General features: G+C 41.3%; 1 protein-coding gene across 1 annotated transcript in view; it reads left to right on the plus strand.

Annotated features, from left to right (window-relative positions):
- Window positions 1-14,892, plus strand: part of LOC127450172 (protein sidekick-1-like) — a 539,544-nt gene that overhangs the window by 258,880 nt on the left and 265,772 nt on the right. The gene's annotated exons all lie outside the window — the stretch shown is intronic.

Here is a 14,892-nt window from a genome sequence, read left to right on the forward strand (position 1 = left end):
AGGCATTGATAAGCAGGAGATGCTGTTTTCATTTCCTCAGTGGGAGGTGAAGGGCTGATTTGGTGCAGTTGGACATGTTTCTTTTCCTTCCCTTCATTTTTTAGTCTGCTTGATTTGATCCTATCTGAATGAGAATTTGCAGAGGACTTGTTGGTATTCACAAAGACAGCCTTTGCCACCACAGCATATCAAACAGAATGCGTCTCTAGAGAAGTGTACAGTCATTGTGAATTCTTCTCCCAGCATTTCATTGAGAAAAACTAAGGCACTTATGCTAACACAATCAAGAGGTTTATTGGCCTTTTTCAACAAGATGGACAGTGCTAGTTCCAAACAAGCTGACAGCATTGAAGCAGTATTAATGTGACATCTAATAATCATGCTTTGAAGTTTACACCATTTCGGCTATTTTTAGTTAGTGTCATGTCATCTTCCTTTTTTCGATTTCTGAATGTTTGCTTGAATACTTGATACTGTTGTTAGATACATTAAGAGCTTCAAACACTCTGTATTTCATTTGTATCTCTGCTCTATAATTTGATTTAGTTTCTTTTTACTTTATTTTATTACTGACTGTTAACTTGTCTGGAATAATTACTTAAACTTGAAACAATGTTTCCTGCTTTAATTTATAATTATTGTTTTAATACTGTATTAATACTGTATATTACTTTTTAAATCCAGTAGTGTGTTTAATAAAATATTAGTTTTAGATATATCACTATTGGTATTGAGAATCGTAAAATTTCACCTGGATTGGTATCGACTCCTGTAGATTTGGTATTATTTCAACCCTCACACATGATTGTTATAAAATATAAATTTTTGCTGCTTAGTTTCCATAAATGGGCTTGTTGGACTGGGACAGGAGCTTTGACATGGGTGAATTCCAATCGAAAGTGAACATCCCTGTGCCCTACTCACTTCATCCCTATGCAACCCACCAGTGGAGAACTACAGTGCTAGCTTATGTCTACATTGTCCATCAAACTCATTGTTCATCTTAAACTTTTTTTTATTTTTTATTATTTATTAGAAAATCCTGTTTTCCATGATATGTCCCTCTCAAATTCAGAGGTAAACTGATCTAAAAATTCAAAATGTATTTTCCCCTCATCGAATAAGAATTCCCAGCATCAAATAAGAATAATACTCACAAAACAGTAGCTGCTAGATAAAAAGGTGAAATATGGCAGATGAAAAAAGGATTGATCCTAATGGCAGGAAACTTTCTAACAAATGGTGCTTTGTGCCCCTGGTGAGGGCAGTTAAATTTCGTTGCACAGTTTCCTTGCCAAACTTATTGCTTTTTTTATATTTACAACCAACCATAAAGCTACTAACATTTTACAGGTTTAGGTTAGTGCTGTAGGAGTGAAATAAGAGGCGTGTAAAGCCTGGCACATACTTTAATGTTTCAGTTGAATAAAGAAGAAAGAAAGAACCAAAATGCTTTTTTCGACTTGAAGCAGTTTTCAATCACAGCAGGAATTAAGAAATATTATTAATGAGATCTTTATAATATCTCACTTGCTTCTCCAAGACAGCAATGAGATTAAATCCGCACCACAGTGACTGCTCGAATCTCTGCCTGCCTGGTAGACATCTCGGCCTGGATGAAGGAACACCACCTGCAACTTAACCCAGCCAACACCGAACTCCTTGTCTTTCCAGCCAACCCTGCTGTTGAACACAACATCACTGTGCAGCTGGGTGCAACTACAGTAACGCCTTCCAAAACGGTCAGAAATCTAGGGGTAACCATCAACAACAGACTAAATTTCACAGACCACATCTCAAAGACCACAAGATCATGCAGATTTACACTCTACAATACCAGGAAGATAAGACTCTTCCTCTCTGAACATGCCACACAACTTCTTGTTCAGTCACTTGTCATAACTAGACTGGAGTACTGTAACGCTCTCATTTCAGGCCTCCCTGCATGTGCAATTAAACCCCTGCAAATGATCCAGAATGCAGCAGCACGTCTAGTCTTTAATCAACCAAAGAGAGCACATGTTACACCACTCCTTGTCTCTCTCCACTGGCTGCCGTTTGATGCACGTATCAAGTTCAAGGCTCTGATGCTGGTATATAAAACAGTCACTGGGTCTGCTCCGGCATACCTAAACTCATTTCTGCAGAGCTACGCACCCACTAAAACCTGCGGTCAGCTAAGGAATGTCGCCTTGTTGTACCAACACAAAGAGGCGCCAAAACACTTTCCCGCACTTTCGGTTTCATCATACTATGTTGAATGACCTTCCCAAATCCATCCGTGAAGCTGACTCACTTTCTGTCTTCAAAAAACAGCTAAAAACACATCTTTTCCATGAGCACTTAACCAGTCACTAGAAGAAAAAAAAAAAAAAAAAAAAAACATTTAATGTGTTTTGAATGCTATTCTGATGCTAGTGAAACTTTGTAATATGACACTTTTCGTACCACTGTCTCCTTAAGATGATTCGCTTATGTTTTCCTCTTTTGTAAGTCGCTTTGGATAAAAGCATCTGCCAAATGAATAAATGTAAATGTAAATGGAGAGAAAATGGGGTTGAATTCATGCTTCTGTGATTTTTCTACTGAGAAAAAGATCTCAGTAATCTCCCATGCATCTCCTCTAGTATTTCAGAGGAGATCTCAACAATGTCTCACACTGTGCTCAGATTTCCCAAGATACCAAAGTCTGCAAGCAAAACTCAGAGATGAACTCAATATTAACAAACATTTCTCATCGAATTATCCGAGCTACACTGGCGGCCAAAAGTTTGGAATAATGTACAGATTTTGCTCTTATGGAAAGAAATGGGTACTTTTATTCACCAAAGTGGCATTCAACTGATCACAAAGTATAGTCAGGACATTAATAACGTGAAAAATTACTACTACAATTTGAAGAAAAATGTTCAGAACTTTTTAAACTACTTCAAAGTGTTCTCATCAATAAATCCTCCACATGCAGCAATGACAGCTTTGCAGATCCTTGGCATTCTAGCTGTCAGTTTGTCCAGATACTCTGGTGACATTTCACCCCACGCTTCCTGTAGCACTTGCCATAGATGTGGCTGTCTTGTCGGGCACTTCTCATGCACCTTACAGTCTAGCTGATCCCACAAAAGCTCAATCGGGTTAAGATCCATAACACTCTTTTCCAATTATCTGTTGTCCAATGTCTGTGTTTCTTTGCCCACTCTAACCTTTTCTTTTTGTTTTTCTGTTTCAAAAGTGGCTTTTTCTTTGCAATTCTTCCCATAAATCAAATTAGAGACTCTGATGCACTTATCCTCTTTAGTTGTACATGTCTTTCTGTCCTTGTTAGAGCAGTTGTCCTTTGTCTTTGAAGACTGCAGTGTACACCTTTGTATGAAATCTTCAGTTTTTTGGCAATTTCAAGCATTGTACAGCCTTCATTCCTCAAAACAATGATTGACTGATGAGTTTCTAGAGAAAACTGTTTCTTTTTTTGCCATTTTTGACCTAATATTGACCTAAAGACATGCTAGTCTATTGCATACTGTGGCAACTCAAAAACAAACACAAAGACAATGTTAAGCTTCATTTAACGAACCAAATAGCTTTCAGCAGTGTTTGATACAATGACAAGTGATTTTCTAGTTACAATTTAGCAATTTAGCATGATTACTCAAGGATAAGGTGTTGGAGTGATGGCTGCTGGAAATGGGGCCTGTCTAGATTTGATCAGATGTTTTTCAAATAGTGATGGTGCTGTTTTTTACATCAGTAATGTCCTGACTATACTTTGTGATCAGTTGAATGCCACTTCGGTGAATTAAAGTACTAATTTCCTTCCGAAACAGCAAAATCTATACATTATTCCAAACTTTTGGCCGCCAGCATATGCTAGGCACATTAATTTTATAGCTCTATACTTTTACTGTCTGCCAACATTTTACTCATATTTGTCATTATTCAGGAGAAACATCTTAAAGACATTTTAATACTTCCAAAAATTGTAACTGAAACCTCCATTAAGTTCTTGAGCAGTGAAAGAGCAACTCCGGAGCAATAGCATTTTTTCCTCAGGGTTAAACTCCTTATGGGTGTGTGCCGTCGACAATGAAAATCAGCTTTCTTCTTGTCAACATGGCAAACAGTGAGCCATCCGCAGGGTTCAATGTTTTTTAATGCTCAGTGAGATTGCCAAAGGGGGAAGCCTAGCCCTTAGCACACTATTTAGATTTAGTAGATTTAAACGCCTTAAAGGTGAGCAGTTGTCAGCCTGCTGTCTTCATGCATGGCTACCCTCTTAGGTGTAGAACTGAGAGAGAAAGAGACAGGCCGAAAGGAAGGAATCGAAGGAAGAGGAGGATTAATGTCAGAATGACTGAACAGTTGTAGCACAGTCGGAAATTAAACCTAGACCTATTATTCATGATTAACACAGTGCATTTTCCCTAATTTCCCTAAATTATTGATCTTAAAAGTGCAATCCCTCAAGCATCAAAGAAAAACAGTTTTTGTGATGTAATATTGAATTGTCATGTTTTATGAAGAAAGGACACCAATTACCATTCTTTTATACCAACTCCTTTGCCAAAAACCCAGCTTTTTATTTGCCTCCTTTATGTAGACCTTCTGTAATATTGAGCAAAGTAATGCTGTCTTTTAAACATTCTATATTATACCTGTATGGTATGTGAGTTGGGAGACTAGGGCTGGGTATCGATACAGATTTCCTGATTTGATCACGAGTCGCAAGCAAATAATTTGGGTATACTAAATTTAATTTGTAATGTCCATTTTTCCTCACATATAAAAACAATTTGACGGTTCTCAATACCAATTTCAATACCACAACAAAATGCTAAATAATTTGAGGAAAAATTGTTTCAAGCTATCAAATAATTAGATTTTTGAATATCAAGTATTCAGTCAGTAATAAAGAACATTAACAGCAGAATCAAGTGAAAAATAAGTAATTACTGGTCTTCACTGTATGATTATAATACATACAATTATAATACAGTGGCAGGTTGTAACGTGTGCTGGCTGCTGGCAATGATGAAGACGAAGATGATGAGAACCCAAGTGCAGTTTTAATTACAGAACGTGAAATCCAAAAACCCTAACTAAACATGAACATGGCTTGACTAAAAACTTGACAAAAACTTGACAATAAACGTGGCCTGACAAACTTCTACACTCACATTCAATACTTGACCACCAGTTAATGCAAACATGAGGGCTTAAATACAAGACATGGGAGAACATAAACCAATGAACAAACAGAACTCATAACAAGCTAATTAAACAATAAACCAATGAAAACATGACACATGAACATGGAGGGAAAACAGAAATCACATGACAAGGGAAACTGGAACACATGACATGAACCAAGAACTAGAATTTCAAAATAAAAGACATGAATCAACAAAATACACTTGACATATCCCCCCCACTAAGGGGTGGCTCCTGACACCCCAACACATAAAACACGTAAAACATGACATAAATTCAAAGTTCTGTAGGGAGCTGAGGGGGGGGGGGGTGTCTTGAGGTGTGGGGCGTGGCATGGCGAGAAAGGGCGAGGGGCATGGGACCAAGGCAAAGTCCGTGGGGGGTGGAGCCATGAGAGGCTCGAGGGGCGGAGCCATGGAAGGCGGAGCCGTGAGAGGCTCGAGGGGCGGAGCCATGGAACATGGTGCCCGGAGAGTAGCCAAAGACTCGAAGGGCCAGGGTGGAGCCGATGGCAGGGAGGACCAAGGCAGTGCTGGAGGCTCGGAGCAGCAAGGCGGAGCTGAGGGATCGGAAGACTGAGGTGGAGCCGGTGGGACTGAGGACCAAGGTGGAGCCGTAGGGAAGGAGGTCCCCGGTGAAGTTGACAGATCGGAGGGACGAGGTGCAGCCAGAGGATCGGAGAGCCAAAGCGGAGCCAGGTGACCGACAGACCAAGGAGGAGCCGAAGGGACGAGGGACCCCGGCACAGCCGACAGGCTGAAGGACCGTAGTGGAGCCGAGGGACAGCCGAGCTGAGGCAATGTCGAGGGACCGACAGGCCAAGGCGAAGTCCAGGGCTCGGAGGGTCCAGGCGGGATCGAAGGGCCGAAAGTTCCCCTTGCCTGCTCAGGAGAACTAAGGGTGGGTATAAGGGTGGGAACCATCTCCAGGTCCCACTGCTCAGGTGTGGCTGTGACATGGCATGGAGCAGGCTGAGGCGTTGCGGTGACGTGGCACGGAGCAGGCTGAGGCGTTGCGGTGACGTGGCACGGAGCAGGCTGAGGCGTTGCGGTGACGTGGAACTCTGGCTCGGGATCCGCCTCCCCCACAGTGAACGGGGAACCAATGAACCGTAGGGCGAGGTCGATATATTGAGCCAGGCTGAGGGAACTGCGACCGCCAGGCATAAAAAAAGAAATGGACTCATTCAGTCCAAATCTAAAACAGTCTTTGAGGGCAACCTCATTAAAGTCCACCTGGCAGGCTAGACCACAGAAGTCCTCGACATAGTCGTCCAGGGGACGATTGCCCTGATGAAGGCGCAGAAGTAAAACTGCTGGGCTCATGGGGGGTCAAGTATTCTGTAACGTGTGCTGGCTGCTGGCAATGATGATGAAGACGAAGATGATGAGAACCCAAGTGCAGTTTTAATTACAGAACGTGAAATCCAAAAACCCTAACTAAATATAAACATGAACTTGACTTGACAATAAATGTGGCCTGACAATAAACATCTACACTCACATTCAATACTTGACCACCAGACAATGCAAACATGAGGGCTTAAATACAAGACATGGGAGAACATAAACTAATGAACAAACAGAACTCATAACAAGCTAATTAAACAATAAACCAATGAAAACATGACACATGAACATGGAGGGAAAACAGAAATCACATGACAAGGGAAACAGGAACACATGACATGAAACAGGAACTAGAATTTCAAAATAAAAGACATGAATCAACAAAATACACCTGACACAGGTCTAAAATCAGAGATTTTTAAACAGTTCCGCTTTTTGTCCTGCTGTTTATGTTCAATTTAGACATAAATGACTGTGTTTACATTGGTACCTAGTATAGCATTTTCACTGAATTTGAAGTGCATTTTACCACTTAGGTGTATTACCGCTGCTCCGCGAGAGCTCTTAGTGCACACACACACGCACATAAAGCATGTGCACATAAGCCGCCTGTCAGTCAAACTGCGCACGTGCTCATTATGGTAAATTAGGAAATTAAAAGTTATCTTTAAGATTCTCATTATTAGTGTAGTTTCTTCTCTACTCTCTTTTACTTTTGACCTGTTTAGATCAACCAGTGGTTGTCTTGCCATCAACTGGTATGCCACATCAGAAGCTCAGTTTTTCTCAGTGAAGAAAAAAAGATATGTTTATAATTGTGTTATTTATGATTAATCCATTTACGATAAATTATTTGCATATCTAGGGTCCGAATCTGGACTGAAGTCGCACTAATCAGTGACCTGTGATTTAGAGACTTGAGATGAAGCTCCAAGAGCGAACATGGCTGGCAGCAAGTGCTCCTCTACACTGCCATACATTTTCAAAAACAAGGACATCTGGTTTCATGTGCAATGCTTGCTCTGTGTCCTTCATTCAAGAGACGACTATGCCAAACTCATAAAAAACCCATAAAACCATGACCATCTTCCCTCATTCTCAGATATTTCTCCATTGCTGTGACCTCAAGGACACTGTGTCCGTTTCAGCCATCACCTGGAGTTTCACTGGCCCTTGGACTCTGTGTCCCTCTTTGACTCCTTTCATCTAATTTTATAAGGCCTCATTGATATGCTTTGCAGCAGCTCTGCTACATCTATCTTCATTCCTCACCATGTGCTATACAGCAGGCCTGTGACCCTGTGACATTTCGCCCGTTTAACAGAAACACTGCAATTCAGAAGCCCGTACATGAGGTAAATGGGTCTGGATGTGGATAAATAATTCCAAAAAGAATCAGTTGAAATCTGTAATTGGTTGTTTACAGATTCATTACAAATTCATTCACATCAGTCTAGTAAAGGCAATCACATACAATCGAAATCAGGATATGGCTTTGTGTCATTATTATACCACCAAAGGCTGCTAATAAATGACCAAAATATATTGTTTTCAAAGTGAATTTACAGCACTTTGTTTTGTCTTTTACATATTGGCCACTCCAAGCATGTGTAGGTCTCATGAACTACATATAGAAAGTTCACCCCAAAATGAAATGTATGTAATATATACTCACCTTCATGTTGTCCCAAACCTCTTTGACTTTCTTTTTTCTCTGTGGAACACAAAAGGAGATGTTAGGCAGAATGTTAGCCTTAGTCACCATTCACTTTCATTGCATCTTTTTTTCCATACAATGAAAGTGAATGGTGACTGAGACTATTTTGCCGGTGAACTCGCTTAAAGAGTAACTTTTAAACTTTGAGAAGGGCAAGGTCAAAAATCCCTGGCCTTATATCTCAGCTCATATCGTCTCAGTTGTATTTCTCTCGCTTACATATTCCAGGCGGTTTATATGCTGTATAATAGAGCCATTGCATGGCACAATTGATTTGTCTGAGCTTTAGAGAAAATACGGCAATGGCAGTGATAGAAGTAAGATTCACTGCACCCTGGTGTCCTGATTCTAAGTTGTCCTTTTTTAAAATCAAAGCTCAGAGTCTTTCTTGTGTGAAGTGTGGCAAAATCTGCAGATTGGGGATTTAAAGGTTTTATGCTGGCTGTATTTGGTTCTCCTGCTCTGTGAGGTTCTGTGAAAGATTTGCCCACCTTTGTAGAAATGTGTTGTGATATCCTTTGTATGATTGTGTCCATTTGTTTGCGCACACATAGGCATAAATGAGCATAAATAGGCGTCTCTATCACACCGCCTATAATATATTAACAAACACCTATAACACATCTTACGTGACCTGGATTTTGGAAATATGATTTTGTGTATTTTTCTGAATTTGTGAAATTTTCAAATTTATATAACTTCCTGATCATGTGACCTGATTATGTCACAACACCTGTAATATTTTCACACCTATATCACATCTTACATGATTTGGATTTTGGTTTAAAATGTGTATTTTTTATGAATTTTAAATTCTGACATATTTAAAAAAAAAAATAAAAACCTTTGACACAGGCCAGACTCCAACTTATGTTACCAGCACAGCTACCTCAATGAATCATGGCAAAGCACTTGCACTATGCCACATCTCAACCTGCTTTGCTGCTATTTAATATACAGCAATCAACAATTTTAATAAGTGACCATCACTTGTAGTTTGAATGATGCCTGATGTGGGATTTGAACTCATGCTCTTGCCAAGACCCTGCTCTATCTTTTGAGCTACAGGACTTACTCCGAATGACCTTGAAGGCTTACATGACATCTGGATTACTAACTCAAAGGACAGTTTACCCACAACTAAAACTTCTGTCATTAATACCATTGTATGCTCATGTGAAACCCTTTACATTGTTCTTGTTCCATGTTACACAAAAGTTAATTGCATGCAAGTTATTTAGCTGAATATCCAAACAGATGTTTTTCATACAATAAAAGCAGATGCTGGTGGATGTCATGCTCCAAACAGGAAGCAAAAGAGTAATACACAGTTGTCCTTATAACTTGTGCGAAAGTCCATATAATACATACAGCATATACATTTGAGTGAGGAACTGATCAAAATTTAGGTTGTAATTAATTTAAAATCCAATCAGTTGTTCCCTTTTGATTACGGTCTCTCAACATTGCATCGCTGACGCTATGGGAAATTTCTTTCTCAACAAGCTAGTTGAAGCCCTTTGTACAATAACGGCAATTCTAAAATTGGCAATGGTGTTTAGGCCCTGCCCCTTTAGGCGTGCAGTTGGCCTATATAAGCGGGTGCAAAACCACCATTTCCTCAGAATTCTTCTCCTTCAAGACAGCGAGTTCATCTCTCATCTTGACAAGCCCTCTCATCTCTACTTCGCCATCAGGAAACACTCCACTAGTGGATGGGTTCTTCGCCCTCAGACGCAAGCAAGACAACTCATCGCCTTGGCAGCACAGCACCTGCAGTGAGACAACTGACCTGCTCCCCTGCAGTGTTCCAACAGAGACATTTGCATCCTTTATTATTGCTATGATATATTGTGTACAGTATATAAACATTTGTGTATCTAAAAGAGTCGCTTGTGTGTAGCGCATCTTTGTAAAGATGTCGTTCCACAAGTGTTTTCTATGTGAGAGACACATCCTGCCATCAGACGGGCCTGAGATATGCACCCACGCTGAAGCGGCTCTCATGCAGACAGATTGCCCTCACTGTGAGGTCATGAGTCTCAGGATGCTCCGCTCTAGAACCGCCCTCATTCTGAGAGACAATTCCACCTCCCGTGCCCCCCCACCTGCCTCCTCTGTGACTCCCAAGGGACCACACAAGCGAGGAGGCACAGCGAGGCCGCGAGGTTGAGCTGGAAGACTTCGAGGAGGATCTTGTGCCGGCGTAAACCCCGCGAACCCCTCGGTCTCCTGACGCAGCATCCTCGCCCCTGCAGTACGCCCATGAGGATCTCCGGCCCTCCGTCAGAGCACATGGTCTCATTACATTTGGCAGATCTGATGATGGGGACGATGCCATGTCCATTGCAGCATCTATGGGTGAGTGGTCAGGTCCAATGGAGGACATCTGGTGAGGGTGAAGAGCATACACACGCCACTGAAACTGAGCTGCTTTGCATCCTCTCACAGACGGTTGAGAAACTCAGTTTACACTGGTCCCCTCCAGTCAAGCCGGAAAGATCTCACCTGGATGAATGGTCCCTACAGTCCAGCCACCGTCAAATGACTGCATCCCAAAGAGTAGCGTCATTCTTCCCAGAGGTCCACACAAAGCTCACAAAGATGTGGTGCACGCCCTACTCTGCGCTCACTCAGGTCGGAGGGGCTGCTTCTTTCATGTTGTTCGATTGGATAACATAACAGTAGTAGTTTACATAAATCTTCAGAATCCGATCGCTGCCAATGTTAAGCCTGACACGTCACCTCCTCCTTTGGATTGAGCACCTCCTCCTTTCCTTATGTGCCACTAACGTCCCAGGCCGCTTGAACTGCGACATGGATCTGATGTCCCACCAGGGAGCTATGCCTGGGGAATGGAGGCTTCTCAAACGGTCCTGAGGATTTGGGACATATTCGGCAAAGCGGAAGTGGACCTGTTTGCCTCCGTGGAGACAACCCACTGTGCCCTATGGTACTCCATTTCCCAAGCCCTGCCAGGGGTGGATACCATGGCTCACAAATGGCTCGCGAAATGCAAGTATGCATTTTCTTGGGTACACCGCTTCCATTCTGTCATCTGCAAAATTCGAGAGGACAGGGAAGCAGTTCTACTGGTTGCACCGAAATTGCCCGATCTGTCATGGTTTCCGGAGCTACTGGTCGGCCTCCCGTGGGAAATACTGCAGAGGAGGGAACTCCTCTCTCAAGCACAGGACACAATCTGACCTCCCCAGCCAGAGCTCTGGAACCTTCAAGTTTGGCCCCTGAACGGAGCCCGTCAAATGTGCCAGGATTAGCTCGATCAGTTATGAACACCATCCTGAAGGCTAGACACCTCTACACGCTAAAATGGTGCGTGTTTGCAAATTGTTGCTCAAGGGAGCGAGGCACCTAAGCCCCCCTTGCCCTGCTACAGTTCCAACCTGGGATCTGAACCTGGTGCTTAAGGCGCTCACGAGCCCCCCCGTTCGAGCCTTTAGAATCGGAGCTACGTGTGTTCTCTCTAAAGACCACACTCCTGCTGGCTCTAGCCTAAGTTAAATGTGTGGGTGATATGCAAGCACTGTCGGCAGGCAGCTCATGTCTGGAGTTCGGGCTGAGTCTTTCGAAGGCCACTCTCAAATCCAGAAAAGACTACATGCCTAAGGTTTTATCCATGCCCTTCAGGGCCCAGGTCATCCACCTACAAGCTTTCTTCCACCTTTCCATTTAATTTGGATGAGGAGCAGACGCTGCACTTATTATGCCCAGTGCGGGCATTACATATTTATGTGGATCGTACCTGTCAGTTCAGACTGTCGGATCAGCTCTTTGTTTGATTTGGAGGACGCACAAAAGTGCATGTCTGTCTCCAAACAAAGACTCTCTCATTGGATTGTCAATGTGATTGCCCTCGCCTGTGAGTCACAGGGTGAGCGATGCCCCATTAGTGTGAAAGCGCATTGACTAGAGGCATGGCCTCTTTATGGGCATGGGTAAACGGTGTGTCCTTACAGGACATATGTTTAGCAGCAGTTTGCTTTTGCAAAGCCAATTTACCAGGTTTTATAACCTAGATGTGGCCTCTCTCTCTTCATAGGTCCACACTGTCTAAGAGAGCTAATTGTACCAACACTCAGCAGATGAGCCCAGGCTCATTTATACGAGCTGGCTATCTGCTATAATTTTGATACAGCCGCCGGTATGTAGGCCGCTGTCAAAATTGAGAAACTTCTTATTAGTCTCTTCCTTCCCAACCCTGGTTGTGAAGTACTTATACTCTGTGTATATATAAGATTCATATAAATTCCCAGTCTAAATTCATTTTCCCTCCTGGGTTTTCACTATGTAGGGAGATTGATCATTACTATATACATTTTGAGGCATGTTTTCACCATCCTATGCGGCCTGTGACATCCTACACATATCCTTCCTTAAGTGTCTATGCCTCGGGTGAGGCCCCTCATTAGGGCGTGACGTCACATCAGTAGTGCGGCATAATTGGACACTGTTCCCATAGCATCAGCGAGACAATGTTGAGAGGCCATAATCGAAAGTGAACATCTCCATTGCGCAAGCAACCTCGGTTCCCTGAGATGAAGGGAACGAGACATTGCATAAGCTGGCTGCACTACTGACCCAGAGCTTCGAGGTGCGAGAGTTGCATTCCTTGTCCCTCAGTCAAAAAATTCTGAGAAAATGGTGGTTTCGCACCCATTTATATAGGCCAACTGCGCGCCTAAAGGGACATGGCTGAAACACCATTGCCAAATTTAGAATTGCTGTTATTGTACAGATGGCTTCAACTAGGTTTTTGAGAAAGAAATTTCCCATAGCGTCAGCAACTCAGTGTCTCGATACCTTCATCTCAGGGAACCGAGGTTACATGCGTAACCAAGACGATTCCCTTTCCCTCTTTCCTATGGCGTTTGAGTGCTCTGCAATTATAGCTGTCACAATTCAACTGTTAAGACTTTATATTAGTGTGTTAAGTACATAGGTAAGTAAGTAACAAGTTATTCAAAGTAAAAACATGTTGTTACTGTAAAAATTTCATAAATTCATAAAATACACAAAATCATATTTCCAGAATCCAAGTCATGTAAGATATGTGTCAGGAGTGTGTGAATGCATTACTGGTGGTCTGACATCACTAGATCACATGACCAGAAAGTTATATGGAATTGAAAATGTCAAAAATTCAAAAAAAAAAAAAAATACACAAAATCATATTTACAAAATCCAAGTGTATGATGTGTTATAGGTGTTTGTAAATATGTAACAGGTGGTGTGACATCATCAGGTCACATGGCCAAAAAGTTATATGATTTGAAAATGTAAAAAATTCATAAAAAATACACAAAATCATATTTCCAAAATCCAAGTCATGTGTGATGTGTTATATGTATTTGTAAATATATAACAGGTAGTCTGACATCACTAGGTCACATGACCAGGATGTTATATGGATTTGAAAATTTCATAAATTCATAAAAAATACACAAAATAATATTTCTAAAATCAAAGTCATGTAAGATGTGTGTCAGACGTGTGTGAATGCATTACATGTGGTCTGACATCACTCGGTTACATGACCAGGACGTTATGTGGATTTGAAAATTATAGGCGAAAATGACAGAGTAATCTGTTTTCACCAGCCTTTGTCCATTTAACATTTCAGAGACACTCTCTAACTTTGCCTGCCTAATGTCCAATATAAAAACAACTTTACCGCAGTCTAAAAATGTCACAATAGTCTGGAGGCATGGTCGGCAAAACAATGCTCATTGAACAAGTGGACATGTAGCGTTACAATTAAATCTTTTAAGTTTTAAGTTAATTTAGTGAGCATGCCTTTATGCTATACGCATTCAACCTTGCATTTATTTTCAGAATAAGAGAACTTGAAGAAAGTGATGCACTTCTTGTGCAACAGTTGGATGCAGGTTGCAAGTGCAGTTGGATGTGGTCATGGCTGAAGCTTGATACCATAATTGAGGTGAAATCAGTAAAGGCAAACATTCCCACTGAATGACTTTTTCAAAAACATTGCTTACATTGTAGCTGACATTACAACAGCACACTATTCAGTATATGGGATGTAGCTCTCCTTACACGTTTTGGTTCCCAAACTGGCCTTTATGTTGGTGTTAACATGTTTCCATCACAGATCTTCTGCAGGTCTTAAAAAGTGCTGAATTCAGTTTCCTCAAGCACTGAATTCAGTTTCCTCAAGTAAAGGCCTTAGGAAGTTTTTAAAAGTCTTATTTTTTTCTTGTTTGGTCTGTGCATCAGTGTAAAACTCAAATATATTTCGTTTACCTTTGTATATGACCAAAACAAAAAATCAGCAAACTATTACTTTTCAGCATCTAAAACCAGCAAGTGTTTGACATTTTTGTTTATGTTACTTTGTAGTTCTTAAAATAAAAAAATTAAAAAAACTTAATTTACTACTTTAACATCTGTCTGTCTCTTATTGATCTGACTATATTAAATAGAATTTCCTATTTATTTAAGCATAAAGCACAGGCCTTCATTACATGGTTATATGAAATTATGCTGTCGCATTTTTTCCCCCAACTTTGGGTATCTTTCTCTCTTTTTTCACCAAATGTGTGTTTGCATCCCTGTTTAAAAGTCCTTATCCAGTAATCACAA

This window comes from Myxocyprinus asiaticus, chromosome 13, assembly GCF_019703515.2.
Source record: "Myxocyprinus asiaticus isolate MX2 ecotype Aquarium Trade chromosome 13, UBuf_Myxa_2, whole genome shotgun sequence".
NCBI classification, from domain to species: Eukaryota; Metazoa; Chordata; class Actinopteri; order Cypriniformes; family Catostomidae; genus Myxocyprinus; species Myxocyprinus asiaticus.